The sequence below is a fragment of the Lepidochelys olivacea genome, assembly GCF_965140295.1.
Source record: "Lepidochelys olivacea isolate rLepOli2 genome assembly, chromosome: 24".
NCBI lineage: Eukaryota > Metazoa > Chordata > Testudines > Cheloniidae > Lepidochelys > Lepidochelys olivacea.
In genome coordinates, this window is record NC_140434.1 from 18181935 (window position 1) to 18206676 (window position 24742).

General features: G+C 52.9%; 1 pseudogene across 1 annotated transcript; it reads right to left on the reverse strand.

The window, feature by feature from the left end:
• Positions 1–417: 417 nt before the first annotated feature.
• On the reverse strand, positions 418–17449 carry LOC311512814 (phospholipase A2 inhibitor and Ly6/PLAUR domain-containing protein-like; annotated as a pseudogene). The gene is made up of 5 exons: positions 17356–17449; positions 15730–15846; positions 15219–15371; positions 2336–2485; positions 418–578 (listed from the first exon to the last, which is right to left on the reverse strand). The product of its transcript is annotated as a phospholipase A2 inhibitor and Ly6/PLAUR domain-containing protein-like (transcript).
• Between the last annotated feature and the right edge of the window lie 7293 nt (positions 17450–24742).

Here is a 24742-nt window from a genome sequence, read left to right on the forward strand (position 1 = left end):
CCTTGGGGGAGGGGGCCTAGGCAGGACTCCTGGGTTCCATTCCCTGGCCCTGCAAGGGGAGAGGGGTCCAGTGGTTAGAGCAGGGGGCTTGGGAGCCAGGACTCCTGGGCTCTATCCCTGGCTTTCAGAAGGGAGTGGGGTCTGGTGGGTTACAGGGTGTGGTACTGGGAGTCAGGACTCCTGGGTTCTCTTCCTGTCAACATCACTTGTGCACAGATAGGGGCGGGGTGGGGCCCGGTAGGGGGCGGTCAGGGGACAAGGAGCAAGGGGGGTGCTTTCCTCACAACTTGCTTCATTCAGCCAATGCACAAAATTAACCCGCAATCTCCCCCAAAGAGAAGGAGCAGCCGGTGGCTGCTGAAGGGAGGTTCACTGCAGCCCAGCACACAGCACAAGGGAAGGACGCCAGGCTGGGGCTCAGGGCTCCCTGATGCCTCCACCGGCCCTGGGAGCTGGGGAGCAGTCAGCCTGGCTCAGCACCTCCACCACGCCCTGAGCGTATTTCTTCACCCCCACTCTCTTCATGCAGGCGCCAGGGGAGCCACATCCAGCCACAATCTTCGTCACGGTGATGCCACCTGGACGGGGGGAGAGAGACGTAATCAGGGGCTCCCACAACCCTCCTCCCCCGTCCCCCATGTGGTTTCTCACACACTCCCCTCCCAGCAGGACTGCACCCGGCTCTGCAGGCAGAGTGGGGTCTAGTGCTCAGAGCAGGGGGCTGGAACAACGTGAGAACATAACAGAGGAACGGCCCCCCTGGGTCACACCAAAGGTCCATCTAGCCCAGTATCCTCTGGCCAATGCCAGGTGCCCCAGAGGGAATGCACAGAACAGGGAATCATCCAATGATGCATCCCCTGTCGCCCATTCCCAGCGCCTGGCAAACAGAGGCGAGGGCCACCTTCCCTGCCCATCCTCGCTAATAGCCACAAATGGACCTGTCCTCCAGGAACTTCTCTAGTTCCTGTTGGAACCCTGTTATAGTCTTGGCCTTCAAAACATCCTCTGGCAAGGAGTTCCACAGGTTGACTGTCTTATTCTCTGTTCGTTTCTTAATGATTCCCAGCTTTCTCTTCCCTTTCTTCACGGCCGCTGCACATAGAGTGGATGATTTCAGAGAACTCTCCACAATGACTCCAAGATCTTTCTTGAGTGGTAAATGCGACCCATCATTGTGTATGCCTAGTTGGGATTACGTTTCCCCATGTGCGTTACTTTGCATTTATCAACATTGAATTTCCTCTCCTGTTTTGTTGCCCAGTCACCCAGTTCAGAGATCCTTTAGTACCTCTTCACAGTCTGCTTTGGACTTCACTATCTTGAGTAGCTTTGTATCTTCTGCAAATTTTGCCACCTCACTATTTACCTCTTTTTCCAGGACATTTTGGAATATGGTGAATAGGATTGGGCCGAGTGCAGATCCCTGGGGGACTCCCACTATTTACCTCTCTCCCTTCTGAAAACTGACCATTTCTTCCTACCCTTTTTTCCCTATCTTTTAACCAGTTACTGAGCCATGAGAGGATTTTATCGCATGACAGCTCACTTTGCTTAAGAGCCTTTGGTGAGGGACGCTTTCTGAAAATCTAAGTACACTGTATCCATGGGATTCCCCTTGTCCACACACTTGTTGACCCCCTCAAAGAATTCTAGTAGATTGGTGAGGCGTGATTTCCCTTTACCGAAACCATGTTGACCCTTCCCCAACAAATTATGTTCATCTATGTGGCTGTCAGTTCTCTTCTTTCCTATAGTTTCAATGAGTTTGCCCTGTACTGAAGTCAGACTTATTGGCCTGCAGCTGCCGGGATCACTTCTGGAACCCTTTTTAGAAATTGGCGTGTCATTAGCCATCCTCCAGCCAGTTGGAACAGAAGTTGATTTAAATGGTAGGTTACAAACCACAGTTAGTCGTTCTGTAATTTAATATTTGAGTTCCTTCCGAACTCTTGGGCGAATCCCATCTGGACCTGGTGACTTATTACTGTTTAATTTATCAATTTCTTGCAAAAACTCCTGTAATGTCTCCTCAATCTGGGACAGTTCCTCAGATTTGTCACCAAAACAGAATGGCTCCGGTTTGAGAATCTCCCTCCCAGCCTCAGCCGTGAAGACCGATGCACAGAATTGATTTACTTTCTCTGCAGTGGCCTTATCCTCCTTGGGTGCTCCTTTGGCATCTCAGCAACTAGGACTCCAGGGTTCTCTCTGCAACTCTGCCAGGGGAGTGGAGTCTAGTGGGTCAAAGCAAGGGGGGCTGGGACTGAGCCAGGACACCTGGGCTCCACCTCGTACTCTGTGTTCAGACCCCGCCCCCATCTGGAGGACTTACCCAGTGTTAATATCCCAGATTCCTCAACACAATGGTCCTCGGTGCCGGTGCAGGCCAAGAGCTCTTTCTCCTTCTCCTGCCAGCCATCTGCCCCCATTTTGAAGAACGACAGGCACTGCCGGCCGTTGGGGACGGAGCTCACAGTTGGCACTGAGAACAGTCAGACACACACAGTCAGCCAGGGGTGGGGAGTCATCACACGCTGGGCTCGATCCCAGCTCAGGGAAGGGAGTGGGGTCTAGTGTTTAGAGCAGGGGGGCTGGGAGCCAGGACTCCTGGGTTCTCTCCAGGCAGGTGTGGCCGGAGCAGGGCTCTAGGTTTGCAGCAGACACACACCTGGGATGGCCCCGACCTTGCAGCCGTCGGTGACACAGCAGGCGAAGTTCGCCCACACGGTGACATTGTGCCCGGGTGTTTGCTTCAGTGAGCAGAACAGCGAGGAAGCATCTGGCTGTGGTTTTATCCGGCAGGTTGCCAAGTACCTGCCCCCTGGGGGATCGGCTGGGGCTGCCCCATGACATCCTGGTGGACCCGGAGATGGGAGATTTCACAGCCCTGCATGTGACACTGGCTGACCAGGTGATGCCAGTGTGTACTGAAGCCAATTCCCTTGTGCGTTAGTGGAGGTCAGCGGTTCTCAGCCAGGGGTCCAGGTACCCCAGGGGTACACACAGGTCTTCCGGGGGTACATCAGCTCATCTGGATATTTGCCTCGTTTTACAACAGGCCACATTAAGGCACGAGTGAAGTCAGTACGAGCTAAACTGTCGACCCCTTGTTCATATTGCTCTATATTCTCTTCACTGAAATGCAAGCACCAGAAAAGTGTCGACTCCAAAGCCGGGGACCATCCTGTCCTGTCAACTCTCTTCTTCCGAATTTGACTGGTGATCGTTCACCCTCGCCACTGATGGCTTCACACCTCCATCATGCATGCAAAAACTCTGGGCTGGCTGAAGAGATCCCATGATCGTTAACTCTTTCCTGTCCAGAGCTTGGGAGAGTTTCAATTCAGTCAGTGAACATAAGTTTTTAATTGAAGGACGAAAGAAAGAAAACCAATTGGTTCACTTTGTTTTTTTCCGGAGCTTTCCTCTGGAAACATCACTTCAACCTCCAAATGCCTTCCCCTGCCTTTGCCAGGGTCCCAGGTGGGAGGAAGGGAACATTGTCACGGAGTCCCTGGGCGATGCTCTGGAATTGCTCCCCATGAAGCCAGTCAGGACTCTGGGGCAGTCACCTTTCTGTGAGCAGCCTGTCTGCAGGACACACAGCTCACACGGCTTCCACCTTCCTGGGTCTGACCTCGGAGCATTCAGCATCCTCTGACCCTCCGTGCGCTTCCCCCAGCGAGTCCGCTCAGGCAGGGCTCCTGGGGAACCCAGAGGGTCCTGCCCCCCAACTTCGCAGTCAGACATGACTCTCAGCCAGCCAGTAAAACAGAAGGTTTATTAGACGACAGGAACATGGTCTAACACAGAGCTTGCAGGTGCAGAGAACCGGACCCCTCAGCTGGGTCCATTTTGCAACCACGTCTGCACTTCACTCCATGTCCCAGCCAGCCCCAAACTGAAACTCCCTCCCGCCCCTCCTCCTCTGGGCTTTGTCTCTTTCCCAGGCCAGGAGGGCACCTGATTCCTTTGTTCTCCAACCCTTTAGCTCTCACCTTGCAGGGGGGAAGGGCCCAGGCCATCAGTGGCCAGGAAACAGGGTGTCGGCCATTCTCTGTGTCCGGACTCCTGCACACACCTGCCCTCTAGGGCTCTGCAATGATCATACACCCTTACCCCACCCCCTAGACACCCAAGAACTGCCCAGGGGAAACCGAGGCACCCCCACACCACTCGGAGGAAACATCAAGAACAGTCCCACTTCGTCACAAACATTACCTCCATCTTATAAACAAGGAAACTGAGGCAGAAAGAGGCAGTGTCAGACTCGGAGCCACGAATACAGCCAAGGAGTCAGATTTCAGAGTAGCAGCCGTGTTAGTCTGTATCGCCAGAAAGGACGGGAGTACTTGTGGCACCTTAGAGACGAACCAATTTATATGAATTTGTTAGTCTCTAAGATGCCACAAGTACTCCTGTTCTTTTAAGCAAGGAGTCCTAATTGCTGCTGGCTTCCAGCCTATTCTAGATCCACCCCGTCCCTGACCTGCGGATAGAACCCAGGAGTCCTGGCTCCCAGAAATGAGACTATGTGAGTCAGTGCGATGGTGCAACAGTGTCCCCTCCTGGCCAAGCAGGGCGCGGTCCCGGCTCACCCAGCTCAGCGCGGCCCTCACGCTAGTCCCTGTGCCCAGGAATCTGCAAAACCCTCTCTGCTGCTCGGCCCTTTTCTCCCTGCACTCGCTGGGCCAGCGTGGGGTACATACACCCCAGAAGAGACCCCCCACTCCCTCCCAGAGCCGGGGAATGATCCCAGGAGTCCTGGCAGGAATCTCAGCGCAGGGGGCAGGGGAACATTTCCAAGCAGGATGACAAGGGTGGGGGACGGTTTTCCTGACTCCTGAGAATTGTCTGTGATTTCCAAATGTTTCCTGCTCCTCATCGGTGCCCGGCTCCATGTGCCTGGGGACGGATGGGACTCCCCTGTGACCAGGTGAGCATACAGCAGGAAGAGAGGCTGGGGCGCCCACATGGTGGCCGGACATTTTCTGCAGTGACCAGAGCAGCGATGAAGCTGCTGGCTGTGGGCACGGCAGGCAGGTTCAGAGAATCGGAGAACCATAGAAGATCAGGGTTGGAAGAGAGCTCAGGAGGTCATCTAGTCCAACTCCTGCTCAAAGCAGGACCAACCCCAACGAATTTATCCTGGCCAGGCCTGTGTCAAGTAGGCCTTAAACACCTCAAAGGATGGAGATTCCACCCCCTCCCTAGGGAACCCAATGCAGCGCTTCACCACCCTCCTATTGAAATAGTGTTTCCTGATCTCCACCCTAGACCTCCCCCACTGCAACTTGAGACCATTGCTCCTCGTTCTGTCATCTGCCACCACTGAGAACAGCCGAGCTCCACCCTCTTTGGAACCCCCTCAGGTAGTTGAAGGATGCTATCAAATTCCTCCTCACTCTTCTCTTCTGCAGACGAAAGAAGCCCAGTTCTCTCAGCCTCCCCTCCTAAGTCACGTGCTCCAGCCCCCTAATCATTTTCGTTGTCCTCTGCTGGACTCTCTCCAATTTGTCCACATCCCTTCTGTAGTGGGGGGCCCAAAACTGGACCCAGTACTCCAGATGTGGCCTCACCAATGCCGAATAGAGGGGAATAATCACTTCCCTCCATCTGCTGGCAACGCTCCTACTAATACAGCCCAATATGCCGTTGGCCTTCTTGGCAACAAGGCCACCCTGCTGTCTCATAGCCAGCTTCTCATCCACTGTAATCCCCAGGTCCTTCTCTGCAGAAGGGTTGGCAAATACCTGCCCCCTGCGGGATCAGCTGGGGCAGCCCCAAGACATCCTGGTGGACCCGGAGATGAGAGATTTCACAGCCCTGCATGTGACACTGGCTGATCAGATGATGCCAATGTGTCTTGAGGCCATTTCCTTTTGCATTCATGGAGATCAGTGGTTCTCAGCCAGGGGTCCGTGTACCCCAGGGGTACACACAGGTCTTCCGGGGGGAACATCAGCTCATCTTGATGTTTGCCTCGTTTTACAACAGGCCAGATATAAAGCACTAGTGAAGTCAACACAAGCTAAAATTTCCGGACACAATGACTTGTTTGTGCAGCTCTATGTACTGTCCACTGAAATGTAAGTGCAATATTTATATCCCAGTGGAGTTATTTTATAATTACATGGTGGAACTGAGAAAGGAAGCTATTTGTCAGTCACGATGTGGCCGTGACACTTATGTATTTTTAGAATAACATAAGAAAGGACCTGTCATAAATATAAAGGGAAGGGGAACCACCTTTCTGTCCCCGGTGCTGTAAAATCCCTCGTGGCCAGAGGCAAAACACTTTCACCTGTAAAGGGTTAAGAAGCTAAGGCAACCTTGCTGGCACCTGACCCAAAATGACCAATGAGGAGACAAGATACTTTCAAATCGGGAGTGAGGGAAACAAAGGGACTGCTTGTCTGTGTGATCTTTTGCTGGAACAGCTCAGGAATGGAGTCTCAGAACTTCTGTTAGTTAGTAAGTAATCTAGCTAGAAATGTGTTAGATTTCCTTTTGTTTAATGGCTGGTAAAATAAGCTGTGCTGGAGGGAATGAATATTCCTGGTTTGGTGTCTTTTTGTAACTTAAGGTTTTGCCTAGAGGATTCTCTATGTTTTGAATTTGATTACCCTGGAAGGTATTTACCATCCTGATTTTACAGGGGTGATTCTTTCACCTTTTCTTTCATTCAAATTCTTCTTTTAAGAACCTGTTTGCTTTTTCATTGTTCTGAAGATCCAAGGGTTTGGGTCTGTGTTCACTTGTACAAATTGGGGAGGATTCTTATCAAGCCTTCCCCAGGAAAGGGGGTGTAGGACTTGGGGTGATATTTTGGGGGAAGACGTCTCCAAGTGGGCTCTTTCCCTGGTCTTCGTGTAAGACGCTTGGTGGTGGCAGCGTACGGTTCAAGGACAAGGCAAAGTTTGTACCTTGGGGAAGTTTTTAACCTAAGCTGGTAAGAATAAGCTGAGGGGGTCTTTCCTGCAGGTCCCCACATCTGTACCCTCGAGTTCAGAGTGGGGAAGGAACCCTGACAGGGCCACACTGGGTCAGACCAAAGGTCCATCTAACCCAGTATCCTGTCTTCCGACAGTGGCCAATGCCAGGTGCCCAGAGGGAATGAACAGAACAGGTAATCAAACATCAAGTGTTCCATCCCCTGTCATCCATTCCCAGCTTCTGGCAAACAGAGGCTAAGGACACCATCCCTACCCAGCCTGGCTAATAGCCATTGATGGCCCTATCCTCCATGAATTTATCTAGCTCTTTTTTGAACCCAGTTTACTTTTGGAATTTGCACATTCCTCTGGCAAGGAGTTCCACAGGTTGATGGTGCATTATGTGAAAAAACACTTCCTTTGTTTTTTTAAACCTACTGCCTCTTAATTTCATTTGGTGGCCCCTAGTTCTTGTGTTATGAGAAGGAGTAAATAACACTTCCTTATCTACTTTCTCCACACCACTCATGATTTTCTAGACCTCTCTCCTATCCCCCCTTGTCCGTCTCTTTTCTAAGCTGAAAATTCCCACTCTTATGAATCTCTCCTCACGGAAGCTGTTCCATCCCCCTAATAATTTTATGACCCTTTTCTGAAAATTTCTGAATACAGTGGATGTATTCTTTCTTGACTTCAGCAAAGCTTTTGACACGGTCTCCCACAGTATTCTTGTCAGCAAGTTAAGGAAGTATGGGCTGGATGAATGCACTATAAGGTGGGTAGAAAGCTGGCTAGATTGTCGGGCTCAACGGGTAGTGATCAATGGCTCCATGTCTAGTTGGCAGCCGGTATCAAGTGGAGTGCCCCAGGGGTCGGTCCTGGGGCCAGTTTTGTTCAATATCTTCATAAATGATCTGGAGGATGGTGTGGATTGCACTCTCAGCAAATTTGCGGATGATACTAAACTGGGAGGAGTGGTAGATACGCTGGAGGGGAGGGATAGGATACAGAAGGACCTAGACAAATTGGAGGATTGGGCCAAAAGAAATCTGATGAGGTTCAATAAGGATAAGTGCAGGGTCCTGCACTTAGGATGGAAGAATCCAGTGCACTGCTACAGACTAGGGACCGAATGGCTAGGCAGCAGTTCTGCGGAAAAGGACCTAGGGGTGACAGTGGATGAGAAGCTGGATATGAGTCAGCAGTGTGCCCTTGTTGCCAAGAAGGCCAATGGCATTGTGGGATGTATAAGTAGGGGCATAGCGAGCAGATCGAGGGACGTGATCGTTCCCCTCTATTCGACATTGGTGAGGCCTCATCTGGAATACTGTGTCCAGTTTTGGGCCCCACACTTCAAGAAGGATGTGGATAAATTGGAGAGAGTCCAGCGAAGGGCAACAAAAATGATTAGGGGTCTGGAACACATGACTTATGAGGAGAGGCTGAGGGAGCTGGGATTGTTTAGCCTGCAGAAGAGAAGAATGAGGGGGGATTTGACAGCTGCTTTCAACTACCTGAAAGGGGGTTCCAAAGAGGATGGCTCTAGACTGTTCTCAATGGTAGCAGATGACAGAACGAGGAGTAATGGTCTCAAGTTGCAGTGGGGGAGGTTTAGATTGGATATTAGGAAAATCTTTTTCACTAAGAGGGTGGTGAAACACTGGAATGCGTTACCTAGGGAGGTGGTAGAATCTCCTTCCTTAGAGGTTTTTAAGATCAGGCTTGACAAAGCCCTGGCTGGGATGATTTAACTGGGAATTGGTCCTGCTTCAAGAAGGGGGTTGGACTAGATGACCTTCTGGGGTCCCTTCCAATCCTGATATTCTATGATTCTATGATTTTCCAATTCCGATATCTCTTTTATATGCTGGGTTGACCACATCTCCACACAGTTTTCAAGAATGGGAGTAGCATGGATTTATATAGGGGCAATATGATGACATTTACTGTCTCATTATCTCTCCCTTTCTTGATGATTCCCAACATTCTGTTCTCTTTTTTGACATGCACTGCGTACTGTGAACTATCCACTGTGACTCCAAGATCTCTTTCTTGACTGGGAACAGCTAATTTAGACTCCATGTCTGGTTTTGGAAGCAAGTAGCTTTAAGTGAGGGGAAACTTGGGCTATGCAAGACACATCAGACTGCCACAAGGGGTACAGCGGTCTGGAAAGGTCGAGAGCCCCTGGCCTAGATCAAAGGCATGGCGAAGGTAGACCAGTGTGTTTGGAGTTTCAATTTCATGAAAACCAATGGGCCGTGGTATGGTTTTCCCTTCCCCGTCTGCTGTTTTCGCGGAGTAACAACCATTCACCCTGAGCACAGCCCTGGGACTCACTGACCCAGCAGAGACAGTGGAGGGATGCTAAGGAGGAACTTTAGCACCAGGAAAGTGCTGAGTCCAAAGGCAGGGGCCATCGTGTGTGCTGACTGCCGCGTTCCTCCCTCCCTCATCGAAGGCAAAGCCCAAGTGGGTGGGGGCCCTGCCAGCTTGTTCTCTGGGAGAAGAAGCTGTAAGGATGGATTCAGGGAAGGATCCTGCCTCGCTAGGCTGGCTGGACTCTTACAGGGACCAGAACCAGATGCAAAGCAGGGATCCCCGGAGACGGTCTGGGGGCACCTGAAAAGACTTGGGAGAATGGCAGGTTCTTCCATCACCGCCACCGTCTGGAATTACAGAATGCGACTCATCTGGGCATGAATTTTACCGCCTTTAACCCCTTGTGACCCTCATTCCCTTTCCTTAGCTCACAAACCTTTAGCGAGTTTCCTACAGACCTGGCTGCCAGCGTTGCCTTTGGTGGAGGATCTGGGGTCCCGTGGCTCTGGGGTAAGTGACCGGTCTCCTGGGGCTGGGAACAACCTGGGTGGGCTGGTTTGGGGTGTACGTGACCTTTCCTCACAAAGTCCGGCTTGTCTGAGAGTCTCTGAGGGGACTGGCTGTGACTCCGGGGTCAGACGGGGGCAGCGATCCAGGAGTTCACACTGGGTGAAATCTGCTCACCGAGCACCACCGGTTGGGGGGATCTGCCCTGTTTCCTGACACCTTCCCTGAGCCCGGCACTCCCAGTGGAGCCGCTCCAGAGAGCGGGACGAACTGAGCCCTGCAAAATCAACCTAGAAGGACATTTCTCCCCTCCAGGGCTTTCCCGCCCGCCTGGACAGCTGGGTGAGCCACGGCCTCTCCTTCCCACAGCCCTCCTTCCCCAGGGGAGCTCAGCCAGCCGGTGCCTTTCCCCCAGCCATGGGCCTTGCCTTCCGGGAGGGGGTCCAGGCAGGACTCCTGGGTTCCATTCCCTGGCCCTGGAAGGGGAGAGGGGTCCAGTGGTTAGAGCAGGGGGCTTGGGAGCCAGGACTCCTGGGCTCTATCCCTGTCTTTCAGAAGGGAGTGGGGTCTGGTGGGTTAAAGGGTGGGGTACTGGGAGTCAGGACTCCCGGGTTCTCTTCCTGCCAGCATCACTTGTGCACAGACAGGGGTTGGGGGCGGGGAGCTGGTACGGGACGATCAGGGGACAAGGAGCTAGGGGGGTGCTTTCCCCACAACTCGCTTTATTCAGCCAATGCACAAAAGGAATCCGCAATCCCCCCCAAAGACAAGCAGCAGCCAGTTGCTGCTGAAGGGAGGTTCACTGCAGCCCGGCACGCAGCAGAAGGGGAGGATGCCAGGCCGGGGCTCAGGGCTCCCCGATGCCTCCGCTGGCCCTGGGAGCTGGGAAGCACTTGGCGTGGCTCAGGATCTCCGGCAAGCCCTGGGCGTATTTCTTCACCAACACTCTCTTCACGCAGGCGCCAGGGGAGCCACATCCAGCCGCAGTATTCCTCATTTTGATGTGACCTGGACAGGGGGAGAGACGTGATCGGGGGTTCCCAATTCCCCCCCCCGCGACCCTCATGAGGTCTCTCACACACTCCCCTCCCAGCAGGACTGCACCCGGCTCTGCAGGCAGACTGGGGTCTAGTGCTCAGAGCAGGGAGCCTGGAACAACATGAGAACAGAAGAGGAATGGCCCTCCTGGGTCACCCCAAAGGTCCATCTAGCCCAGTATCCTCTGGCCAATGCCAGGTGCCCCAGCGGGAATGAACAGAACAGGGAATCATCCAGTGATCCATACCCTGTCTCCCATTCCCAGCTTCTGGCAAACAGAGGCTAGGGCCACCTTCCCTGCCCATCCTGGCTAATAGCCGCAGATGGACCTGTCCTCCAGGAACTTCTCTAGTTCCTGTTTGAACCCTGTTGTAGTCTGCGCCTTCACAACTTCCCCCGGCAATGAGTTCCACAGGTTTCTTGTGCGTTGTGTGAAGCAGTACTTCCTTTGGTTTGTTTTATACCTGCTGCCTGTGGTGACCCCTCGTTCTTATGTTAGGAGGAGTAAATAACACTTCCTTCTTTACTTCCTCCACACGCTTCAACCTTCTTTAGACCTCGATCATATCCCCCCTTAGCCGTTTCATTTCCAAGCTGAAGAGTCCCACTCTTATTAATCTCTCCTCATATGGCAGCCAATCCATCCCCCTCATCATTTTGGTTGGCATTTTCTGAAGCCTTTCCAATTCCAATAGATCTTTTTTGAGACAGGGCGACCACATCCGTCCGCAGTGTTCAAGCTGTGGGTGTCCCATGGATTTATATTGAGGCAACACGATCTTTGGGGTTAGATCTCTGTCCTATTCTCTGTCCCTTTATGAATGATTCCCAGCATTTGTTTGCTTTTTTGACGGCCGCTGCACATGGAGTGGATGATTTCAGAGAACTCTCCACAGTGACTCCAAGATCTTTCTTGAGTGGTAAATTTGACCCATTATTGTGTATGTCTACTTGGGATTACGTTTGCCCATGTGCATTACTTTGCATTTATCAACACTGAATTTCCTCTGCCATTTTGTTGCCCAGTCATCCAGTTCTGAGAGACCCTTTAGTACCTCTTCACAGTCTGCTTTGGACTTCACTATCTTGAGTAGCTTTGTATCTTCTGCAAATTTTGCCACCTCACTATTTACCTTTTTTCCAGAACATTTCGGAATTTGGTGAATAGCACTGGGCCCAGTGCAGATCCCTGGGGGACTCCCACTATTTACCTCTCTCCCTTCTGAAAACTGACCATTTCTTCCTACCCTTTTTTCCCTATCTTTTAACCAGTTACTGAGCCATGAGACAGGTTTCAGAGTAACAGCTGTGTTAGTCTGTATTCGCAAAAAGAAAAGGAGGACTTGTGGCACCTTAGATTAACCAATTTATTTGAGCATGAGCTTTCGTGAGCTACAGCTCACTGCATCGGATGCATACCGTGGAAACTGCAGCAGACTTTATATACACACAGAGAATATGAAACAAAACCTCCTCCCACCCCACTGTCCTGCTGGTAATAGCTTATCTAAAGTGATCATCAAGTTGGGCCATTTCCAGCACAAATCCAGGTTTTCTCGCCCTCCACCCCCCCACACAAATTCACTCTCCTGCTGGTGATAGGCCATCCAAAGTGACAACTCTCCACACAATGTGCATGACAATCAAGTTGGGCCATTTCCTGCACAAATCCAGGTTCTCTCACCCCCCCACCCCCTCCCAAAAACCCCACACACAAACTCACTATCCCGCTGGTAATAACTCATCCAAAGTGACCACTCTCCCCACAATGCGCATGATAATCAAGGTGGGCCACCCCCAGCACAAATCCAGGCCTTCTCACCCCCCCCCCACCTCCATACACACACAAACTCACTCTCCTGCTGGCAATAGCTCATCCAAACTGACCACTCTCAAAGTTTAAATCCAAGTTAAACCAGAACATCTGGGGGGAGGGGGGGTAGGAAAAAACAAGGGGAAATAGGCTACCTTGCATAATGACTTAGCCACTCCCAGTCTCTATTTAAGTCTAAATTAATAGTATCCAATTTGCAAATGAATTCCAATTCAGCAGTTTCTCGCTGGAGTCTGGATTTGAAGTTTTTTTGTTTTAAGATAGTGACCTTCATGTCTGTGATTGCGTGACCAGAGAGATTGAAGTGTTCTCCGACTGGTTTATGAATCTTATAATTCTTGACATCTGATTTGTGTCCATTTATTCTTTTACGTAGAGACTGTCCAGTTTGACCAAGGTACATGGCAGAGGGGCATTGCTGGCACATGATGGCATAGATCACATTGGTGGATGTGCAGGCGTTCTGTTATTTTCTTTGTTAGGCCTGTCCTGTAGTAGGTGACTTCTGGGAACTCTTCTGGCTCTATCAATCTGTTTCTTCACTTCCGCAGGTGGGTATTGTAGTTGTAAGAAAGCTTGACAGAAATCTTGTAGGTGTTTGTCTCTGTCTGAGGGGTTGGAGCAAATGCGGTTGTATCGCAGAGCCTGGCTGTAGATGATGGATCGTGTGGTGTGGTCAGGGTGAAAGCTGGAGGCATGCAGGTAGGAATAGTGGTCAGTAGGTTTCCGGTATAGGGTGGTGTTTATGTGACCGTTGTTTATGAGCACTGTAGTGTCCAGGAAGTGGATCTCTTGTGTGGACTGGACCAGGCTGAGGTTGATGGTGGGATGGAAATTGTTGAAATCATGGTGGAATTCCTCAAGGGCTTCTTTTCCATGGGTCCAGATGATGAAGATGTCATCAATATAGCGCAAGTAGAGTAGGGGCTTTAGGGGACGAGAGCTGAGGAAGTGTTGTTCTAAGTCAGCCATAAAAAAGTTGGCATACTGTGGGGCCATGCGGGTACCCACAGCAGTGCCGCTGATCTGAAGGTATACATTGTCCCCAAAAGTAAAATAGTTATGGGTAAGGACAAAGTCACAAAGTTCAGCCACCAGGTTAGCCGTGACATTCATTGTGTGGAGAGTTGTCACTTTGGATGGCCTATCACCAGCAGGAGAGTGAATTTGTGTGGGGGGATGGAGGGTGAGAAAACCTGGATTTGTGCTGGAAATGGCCCAACTTGATGATCACTTTAGATAAGCTATTACCAGCAGGACAGTGGGGTGGGAGGAGGTATTGTTTCATATTCTCTGTGTGTATATAAAGTCTGCTGCAGTTTCCACGGTATGCATCCGATGAAGTGACCTGTAGCTCACGAAAGCTCAGGCTCAAATAAATTGGTTAGTCTCTAAGGTGCCACAAGTCCTCCTTTTCTTTTTGAGCCATGAGAGGATTTTATCGCATGACAGCTCACTTTGCTTAAGAGCCTTTGGTGAGGGATGCTTTCTGAAAATCTAAGTACACTATATCCATGGGATCCCCCTTGTCCACACGCTTGTTGACCCCTTCAGACAATTCTAGTGGATTGGTGAGGCGTGATTTCCCTTTACCGAAACCATGTTGACCGTTCCCCAACAAATTATGTTCATCTATGTGTCTGACAGTTCTCTTCTTTCCTATAGTTTCAATGAGTTTGCCCAGTACTGAAGTCGGACTTATTGGCCTGCAGCTGCCGGGATCACCTCTGGAGCCCTTTTTAGAAATTGGCGTGTCATCAGCCATCCTCCAGCCAGCTGGAACAGAAGCTGATTTAAAAAGTAGGTTACAAACCACAGTTCGTAGTTCTGTAATTTGAAATTTGAGTTCCTTCCGAACTCTTGGGCGAATCCCATCTGGTCCTGGTGACTTATTACTGTTTAATTTATCAATTTGTTGCAAAAACTCCTGTAATGTCTCCTCAATCTGGGACAGTTCCTCAGATTTGTCACCAAAACAGAATGGCTCCGATTCGGGAATCTCCCTCCCAGCCTCAGCCGTGAAGACTGATGCAGAGAATTCATTTAGTTTCTCCGCAGTGGCCTTATCCTCCTTGGGTGCTCCTTTGGCATCTCGGCAAGTAGGACTCCTGGGTTCTCTCTGCAACTCTGCCAGGGGAGTGGAGTCTAGTGGGTCAGAGCAAGGGGGTCTGGGACTGAGCCGGGACACCTGGGCTCCACCTCGTGCTCTGTGTTCAGACCCCGCCCGCATCTGGAGGACTTACCAAAAAAAAATATCCCAGATTCCACAACACAATGGTCCTCGGTGCCGGTGCAGGCCAAGACATCCTTCTCGTTCCAGTGATATGGCCCCGCTCTGAGGATCGACGGGCACTGACGGCCGTTGGGGACGGAGCTCACAGTTGGCACTGAGAACAGTCAGACACACATAGTCAGCCAAGGGTGGGGAGTCACCACACATTGGGCTCAATCCCATCTCGGGGAAGGGAGTGGGGTCTAGTGGTTAGGGATGGGGGCATTGGGCTGGCAGCCAGGACTCCTGGGTTCTCTCCAGGCAGGTATGGCCGGAGCAGGGCTCTAGGTTTGCAGCAGACACACACCTGGGATGGCCCCGGCGTTGCAGCCGTCGGTGTCACAGCAGGCGATGTTCGCCCGCACGGTGACATTGTGCGGGAAGGTCAGTGAGAAGGGGCCGGGCTCACAGTTCTTGGGCTCCAGGCACAATTTACCCGTGTAGGACATGGAGGATCCCTCTGTGGAAGAGAAATAGAGCATCACCTATGAACTCCACAATGGACCCCCAGCTGCTCCATCCTCCCCTTTTGTTCCATCCACCCCACCCCCAACTAATCTCATCTCCCCACCCCCCGTGATAAAATCCTCTCTTCTGTCTGATCCAGGCCCCACAGCCACCCACTGCAATACCCCATCTCATCCCATCCCCCGTCAATGACATTATCATTCCAGACTGAGCAGTCCCTGCTCCTGGAGAGGAGCGGAGACTATTGGTTAGAGTAGGGGGAGGGGCTGGGAGCCAGGATTCCTGGGTTTGACCCGTGGCTTCAGGAGGACAATGGTGTCTACACTTAGTAGAAATCTTCTTTCACTCACCCAGCCTGATCTCTGCCACGACGGTGACGCAGGTCCCTTCCCAGGGGGCGCAGGGCTGCAGGGGGCCGGAGCACGATTGCTCTCTGGACGCACACACCTCGCATTGCAGAGCGCTCCCTGGAGGTTGGAAAAATCCCTTCTCAGTACAAACCCCGGCTCCCCACCCCTCCCAGGCAGTGCCTGTGGACGAAATACCACCAGCAACCAAGAGGTGGCGCTGTGGGAGTTGTTACCACCAATGCCTCCTCACTGAACGTGTGGGCAGGCAGATCTTGGAGAAATGCCACCTGCTTTTGCAGCAGTTCTGCCCAGTTCCATTTAACGCTCCGGAGGGGGAAAGGCATCTTGCTAGCTGGTCATTTGTATCTTACTCAAAACCACAGACAAGTCAGTTTGTTGCCTGAGTGTCTGTGGCTAGAATACATTTTCACCTGCTGACGTGGCTATCTGGGGTGCAGCTTGTGCCTGCGAACAAACCCCAGACATCTGTGTAGACAGAAAAACAAGAATTCGGCTGTTCTGAAGAGGGGTTTCTTTCTGGCTTTGCGGTGAACCTTTCTCACACACACACACACACACACCCCGCCGTCACTCTCTGCTCCAGGCCTCTGCCTCTCAGAGTTACATCAGCTGAGCCACACTCGACTTCAGCCCACTTTTCATCACTGATCCTGCCAATTCTCTTCTTCAGAATACAATTCACGCTTGTTAAGCCCCTGGATTAATGGCTGTTCATCTCCAGCCAGCGATCCCAGGAGCATCAACTCTTTCCTCTCCAGAGCATGGGGGCCTTTAAATTCATTATGTGAGCATAAGGTAGTTTTAAGAAAGAAAGAAAGGAAGATTTTCCCACTTTGGTTTTTTTAGAGCTTTCATGTGGAAACATCAATTAAACCTCAGAACACCTTCCCCGCCCCTTCTATGCCCCTAGATGGTTGCAAAGTTATATTATCCCTATCAAAGAAATATGGAAACTGAGGTAGAAAAAAGATGTCTTCAATTCAGGGTTAAAACCAAGAAGACAGCTGAGAAGTCCTCACTCCTGACTCCCAGCCCACTCTAACCCACGAGATCCCACTCCTCTTTCACAGCCACGGACAGAGCCCGGGAGTCCTGATTTGCAGCCATCTCTGCTCAAACTCACTACACCCCAGCCCGCTTCTACAGCTGGGGAATGAGCCCAGAAGTCCTGGCTCCCAGCCCCGACCCGTTGCACCCCCATTCCCCTTTCAAACCCGGGGAATGAAGCCAGGAGTCCTGGCAGGAATCTCAGCGCTGACAGGCAGGGGAACATTTCTAGGCAGGACGACATGTGGACGGGGGTGCTGCTCCTCATCGGGATGACCCCAAGCCTGGGCGAGAGATGGAGGAGGAACGAGAAGAAGGAAGGACAGACGGACTCAGACCCGCTGGCCAGGCCCCTAGCGTGGGCTGTGGGAGTCCCAGGCTCCAATCCCTGCTCTCCCCAAGTCAGCCGGGGGACGTGGCTCCGGGTTTTCCTCTTGCTGGTTTTACCCACAAATTCCATCCTGACCCCAGAATCCGCCATCCACAGCGGCACGTTCCCCAAGTGAATTCCCGACCCCACCACCCGGCTCCCTGTGCCCGGGGACGGACGGGATTCACCTGTGGCCAGGAGAGCGGACAGCAGACAGAGGGGCAGAGCCACCCACATGGTGCCTGGATGTTAGCTGCAGTGAGCAGAACAGCAAGGAAGCATCTGGCTGTGGTTTTATCCGGCAGGTTGGCAAATACCTGCCCCCTGGGGGATCGGCTGGGGCTGCCCCATGACATCCTGGTGGACCCGGAGATGGGAGATTTCACAACCCTGCATGTGACTTTGGCTGATCAGGTGATGCAATGTGTCTTGAGGCCAATTCCCTTGTGCGTTAGTGGAGATCTGTGGTTCTCAGCCAGGGGTCCGTGTACTCCAGGGTACACACAGGTCTTCCAGGGGGTACATCAGCTTATCTTGATGTTTGCCTCGTTTTACAACAGGCCAGATATAAAGCACTAGTGAAGTCAGTACGAGCTAAAATTTCCTGACACAATGACATTGTTGTCGGACGAGAAAGGGGGGACGCTGGCACCAGAAATTAAAATGGAAATCCTGCTTTATTTCCCTCCTCACCAGATCCTGTTACCAGTGTAGGAGAAATTCTGTGAGCAACTGTCGTGCTCAGCCCCAGCCCTGCCCCGCTGGTCACAGCACCTGCCTCGGTGTCTGGGAGGCAAACGCACTGGTCAAGGGTGGGTGGCGCTGACTTTCCACCATCATTCTCCGCACCGACCGTTTGCTGGCTGTGGGCGGGACACGCGCGCCAAGGGCTTAGCACACCTGGGCTCCAGGCCCCTCTCTGCCAGCCGCCCTGTGTGACCTGGGACACACCGCTTAGGCCCAGAGCTTCAAAGAGTTAGGTCCTGCTGAGGATCTGTGCCTCAGTTTCCCCCATCTGTTCAATGGGGGTGACAGCCCTGCTCATCCCACAAGGTGGCTGTGAGGATAATACATTAAAGATGACGCAAGGTTCAGATGCCATGATGATGCGTGCCAGACAAGTATTTAGCGAGACATGCTGGGGAGGGTGGTTAACAAGCTCCTTAGGGATGTGGTGGATGCAGCATCCATCGGCATCCCCCAGGCCAGGCTGGCTGCCCTCCTGGAAGATGCTTTCATCAAATACACGTGATCGGGCACAATGTAGGGAGGACTTCTCCAGCCTGGGCTGTGCGGCAGGTCAGAGTAGATGCTGGGAATGGGCCCTTCTGGCCTGGGACGCCAGGAAAAGGGGCGAGGTGGCTCCCAGGAATCACCAGCCCTCGGGCACTGGTTTCATCTGTAAATAATTTTTGTGACTGTTTTGCTTCTAACCAGAAGCGAAGGAAAATGCAGGCTATTCCTTGTCCTGTGTATCCTCCGCCACGCCCAGGAATATCTCCCTCTTCTTCGGGAACGGGGTCTTTGTGAAGATTCAATCCCGGACCTGCTGTACGAACAGCTGCAATACCCGGTTCTCTCCTGTCTGTACGTCTCTGCATCCCTCCCTGCTTCTTCCCAGTGGCCCAGGCTCCGACTGAGTGTCAAACTGGTTCGGAAAAGGTTCTTTTCTGGAGAAGGGTGGGGTCCCGTGTAGCACCTGGTGCCATAGGGGGGACCCTGATCTCAGGGGAGGGAGGCGTGCAGTGCCTGGCACAATGGGGGCCCCCAGTAGCAGGCTGGGGGGGATCTATGCAGTGCCCAGTGCAATCAGGGCCCCTGCTCTGGGGAGTCTGTGCAGCTCTTGGCACAAGGAGGTCCCTGATCTCAGTTATTGCAGTGCTAGAAATAAGTGGTAACAAAGTAGAGAAGGCACCTGTCCTCAGCCCTGCCCGTCAACCCCCACCGACCCTCTCTTTGGGGGTCTTGCAGGGCCGATCATCAACACCATCTAGACGGGAGGCCGGTGCCCGATCTGCATTGCCCCTGGTCGGAGCAGCTGTTCCAGCACGGAGACCCTGCAGTGCGAGGGCCGTGCCAGCCAGTGCATTTCCATCAGCGGGCAGATCTGGGAAGGTGAGCGCCTGTCCCGGATTCTTTCCAGCCCTGGCTCTCAGGGCCCATAGGCACTAGGACAAAGGGAGACCCGGGCCGGGATTTCCAGTGGGACAGGCCCCCGCAGCCTCCCGGGAGTTCCCGCTTTACCTGGCTATGCCCTTGGCCCAGCTCTAGGCAAAGCTCAGCCCCAGGCTCCCTATGGGGCCAGAGCCTCTTGTCACACCCTGTGGCTTTGCAAGCGAGTTCGGAGCCACGCTCCCCTGTTTCAAAGCCAGCCGGCTTCCCCCTCTCCCTGTGGACATGGCTCTGACCCGTGTTTAAACCCAAACCCCGCTCCGTCCACACACAGAGCCCCCTGCCCCCTGCCCCCACCTGCCCTGCCCTGCCAGGGCAGCTCAGCCAGGGGAGCCTGCACCCCTACCCGCAGTGCACCGGTGGCAGATTAGCCAATGGGCCGCCAGGGCCTGTGCCCAGCAGCCTCAGCCCATTGGGGGCCCCTGCAAAATGGGCACCCCTGCACCCCAAGCCCGGTGCCTGGCAGAAGTGCCAGGTGGCGGGGGAAGCCCCAGCGCCCGGATCCCAGCTGCGGCTGTGGCCCGGGGACTGGAAGAGCTCTCACCCCCAGTTGGCGGCGGGACAGATCTTTCCTGGTCTTGGGGCCGTGAGCGGGGGGGCTGCAAGGGGGTGGGTGGACTGGGACAGGACTGTGGGGGGAACCGGGGCAGGGCCACTGGGGAAGGAGCAGAACAGGGGTGGGACTGCAGACAGAAGGGGCGGGCGGGCCCCAGGGCCTGCACAGCCCAGCCTTCCCAGCTCCTCACTGGCCACCATCAGCCTGAAGTAGCAACCGCCACCGATGGAAGAAAAAGAGACGTCCACCATGCAGCGTGCGGCCAGCTGCTCCCCAGGGCCGGGCAGCTGAGCTCTCACCGCTGTGACCTGCCCTGGGGTCCCGGTTGCTGTCCTGTGGATGCCGTCCCTCCCCTCGACCTCCAACCTAGACCTCCCCAACTGCAACTGGAGACCATTGCTCCTCGTTCTGTCATCTGCCACCACTGAGAACTGCCGAGCTCCATCCTCTTTGGAACCCCCCTCAGGTAGTTGAAGGCTGCTATCAAATTCCCCCTCACTCTTCTCTTCTGCAGACGAAAGAAGCCCAGTTCCCTCAGCCTCCCCTCCTAAGTCACGTGCTCCAGCCCCCTAATCATTTTCGTTGTCCTCCGCTGGACTCTCTCCAATTTGTCCACATCCCTTCTGTAGTGGGGGGCCCAAAACTGGACCCAGTACTCCAGATGTGGCCTCACCAGTGCCGAATAGAGGGGAACAATCTCTTCCCTCCATCTGCTGGCAACGCTCCTACTGATGCAGCTCAAAATGCCGTTGGCCTTCTTGGCAACAAGGCCACCCTGCTGACTCATTGCCAGCTTCTCATCCACTGTAATCCCCAGGTCCTTCTCTGCGGAAAGGTTGGCAAATACCTACCCTAAGGGATGGGCTGGGGCTGCCCCGTGACATCCTGGTGGGACCGGAGATGGGAGATTTCACAACCCTGCATGTGACACTGGCTGATCAGGTGATGCCAATGTGTCTTGAAGCCAATTTCCTTGTGTATTCGTGGAGACCAGTGGTTCTCAGCCAGGGGTCCGTGTACCCCAGGGGTACACACAGGTCTTCCACGGTGATACATCAGCTTATCTTGATGTTTGCCTCATTTTACTACAGGCCAGATAAAAAGCACTAGTGAAGTCAGTACGAGCTAAAATTTCCTGACACAATGACTTGTTTGTGCAGCTCTATGTACTATCCACTGAACTGTAAGAACAATATTTATATCCCAGTGGAGTTATCTTATAATTACACAGTGGAAATGAGAAAGGCAGCTATTTGTCAGTCACAGTGTGGCCGTGACACTTTTATATATTTTTAAAATAACATAAGAACGGACTTGTCATAAATATAAAGGGAAGGGGAACCACCTTTCTGTCCCTGAAGCTCTAAAATCCCTCATGGCCAGTGGCAAAACACTTTCACCTGTTGTCATAAATATAAAGGGAAGTGTAAACCCCTTTATAATCCCTCCTGTCCAGAGGAAAAATCCTCTCACCTGTAAAGGGTTAAGAAGCTAAAGGTAACCTCGCTGGCACCTGACCAAAATGACCAATGAGGAGATGAGATGCTTTCAAAAGCTGGGAGGAGGGAGAAAAACAAAGGGTCTCTGTTTGTCTGATGCTTTTGCCGGGGACAGAACAGGAATGGACTCTTAGAAGTTAGTAAGTAATCTAGCTAGGTATGTGCTAGATTATGATTTCTTTAAATGGCTGAGAAAATAGCTGTGCTGAATAGAATGGATATTCCTGTCTGTGTGTCTTTTTGTAACTTAAGGTTTTGCCTAGAGGGATTCTCTCTGTTTTGAATCTAATTCCCCTGTAAGGTATTTGCCATCCCGATTTTACAGAGGTGATTCTTTTCTACTTCTATTAAAAGTCTTCTTGTAAGGAAACTCAATGCTTTTTCTTTGTTCTAAGATCCAAGGGTTTGGGTCTGTGGTCACCTATGCAAATTGGTGAGGATTTGTACCAAACCTTCCCCAGGAAGTGGGGTGCAAGAGTTGGGAGGATTTTGGGGGGAAAGACGTTTCCAAACTACGTTTTCTCAGGAACCCAGATAAAGTTTGGTGGTGGCAGTGGAAATCCAAGGGAAAGGGTAAAATAGCTTGTACCTTGGGGAAGTTTTAACCTAAGCTGGTAAAAGTAAGCTTAGGAGGTTTTCATGCAGGTCCCCACATCTGTACCCTGGAGTTCAGAGTGGGGAAGGAACCTTGACAATGCCGTAGGGATGCTAACGAAGAACTTTAGCACCAGAAAAGTGCTGACCCCAAAGGCAGGGGCATCGCGTGTGCAGACCACCGCGTTCCTCCCTCCCCCCATCGAAGGCAAAGCCCACGTGGGTGGGGGCCCTGCCACCTTCTTCTCTGGGAGAAGAAGCTGTAAGGATGGATTGAGGTAACCCTGCCTCACTGGGCTGGCTGGACGCTTACAGGGACCGGAACCGGATGCAAAGCGGGGATCCCTGGAGACCGTCTGGGGGCACCTGAAAAGACTTTGGAAAATGGCAGTTTCTTCCTTCACCGCCACCGTTTGGAATTACAGACTGCGACTCACCCGGGCATGAATTTTACCTGCTTTAACCCCTTGTGACCCTCATTCCCTTTCCTTAGCTCACGAATCTTTAGCGAGATTCCTACAGACCTGGCTGCCAGCGTTGCCTTTGGTGTAGGAACTGGGGTCCCGTGGCCCTGGGGTAAGAGACTGGTCTCCTGGGGCAGGGGACAACCTGGGTGGGCTAGTTTGGGGTGGAAGTGAACTTTCCTCACAAAATCCGGCTTCTCTGAGAGTAACTGAGGGGACTGGCTGTGACTCCGGGGGCAGCGATCCAGGAGTTCACGCTGGGTGAAATCTGCTCACAGAGCACCACCGGTTGGGGGGATCTGCCCTGTTTCCTGACACCATCCCTGAGCCCGGCACTCCCAGTGGAGCCGCTCCAGAGAGCGGGACGAACTGAGCCCTGCAAAATCAACCTAGAAGGACATTTCTCCCCTCCAGGGCTTTCCCGCCCGCCTGGACAGCTGGGTGAGCCACGGCCTCTCCTTCCCACAGCCCTCCTTCCCCAGGGGAGCTCAGCCAGCCGGTGCCTTTCCCCCAGCCATGGGCCTTGCCTTGGGGGAGGGGGCCTAGGCAGGACTCCTGGGTTCCATTCCCTGGCCCTGCAAGGGGAGAGGGGTCCAGTGGTTAGAGCAGGGGGCTTGGGAGCCAGGACTCCTGGGCTCTATCCCTGGCTTTCAGAAGGGAGTGGGGTCTGGTGGGTTACAGGGTGGGGTACTGGGAGTCAGGACTCCCGGGTTCTCTTCCTGTCAACATCACTTGTGCACAGATCGGGGTGGGGCCCGGTAGGGGGCGCTCAGGGGACAAGGAGCAAGGGGGGTGCTTTCCTCACAACTTGCTTCATTCAGCCAATGCACAAAATTAACCCGCAATCTCCCCCAAAGAGAAGGAGCAGCCGGTGGCTGCTGAAGGGAGGTTCACTGCAGCCCAGCACACAGCACAAGGGAAGGACGCCAGGCCGGGGCTCAGGGCTCCCTGATGCCTCCACCGGCCCTGGGAGCTGGGTAGCAGTCAGCCTGGCTCAGCACCTCCACCACGCCCTGAGCGTATTTCTTCACCCCCACTCTCTTCACGCAGGTGCCAGGGGAGCCACATCCAGCCACAATCTTCGTCACGGTGATGCCACCTGGACGGGGGGAGAGAGACGTAATCAGGGGCTCCCACAACCCCCCTCCCCCGTCCCCCATGTGGTTTCTCACACACTCCCCTCCCAGCAGGACTGCACCCGGCTCTGCAGGCAGAGTGGGGTCTAGTGCTCAGAGCAGGGGGCTGGAACAACGTGAGAACATAACAGAGGAACGGCCCCCCTGGGTCACCCCAAAGGTCCATCTAGCCCAGTATCCTCTGGCCAATGCCAGGTGCCCCAGAGGGAAGGAACAGAACAGGGAATCATCCAGTGATCCATCCCCTGTCGCCCATTCCCAGCTCCTGGCAAACAGAGGCTAGGGCCACCTTCTCTGCCCATCCTGGCTATAGCCACAGATGGACCTGTCCTCCAGGAACTTCTCTAGTTCCTGTTTGAACCCTGTTATCATCTTCACCTTCACAACATCCCCCGGCAATGAGTTCCACAGATTGACTGTGCACTGTGTGAAGCAGTACTTCCTTTGGTTTGTTTTAAACGTGCAGCCTGTGGTGACCCCTCGTTCTTATATTAGGAGGAGTAAATAACACTTTCTTATTTCCTTCCTCCACACCCTTCAGCCTTCTCTAGACCTAAGTCATATCCCCCTTAGCCGTCTCTTTTCCAGGTTGAAAAGTCCCACTCTTATTAATCTCTCTTCATATGGCAGCCGTTCCATCCCCCTCATCATTTTGGTTGGGCTTTTCTGAAGCTTTTCCAATTCCAATATCTCTTTTCTGAGAGGGGCGACCACATCCACACACAGTGTTCAAATTGTGGGCGTCCCATGGATTTATATTGAGGCAACATGCTATTCTCATGGGTGACTTTAATTTTCCTGATATCTGCTGGGAGAGCAATACAGCGGTGCATAGACAATCCAGGAAGTTTTTGGAAAGCGTAGGGGACAATTTCCTGGCGCAAGTGCTAGAGGAGCCAACTAGGGGGGGCGCTTTTCTTGACCTGCTGCTCACAAACCGGGTAGAATTAGTGGGGGAAGCAAATTTGATGGAAATCTGGGAGGCAGTGACCATGAGTTGGTTGAGTTCAGGATCCTGACGCAGGGAAGAAAGGTAAGCAGCAGGATACGGACCCTGGACTTCAGGAAAGCAGACTTCGACTCCCTCAGGGAACGGATGGCCAGGATCCCCTGGGGGACGAACTTGAATGGGAAAGGAGTCCAGGAGAGCTGGC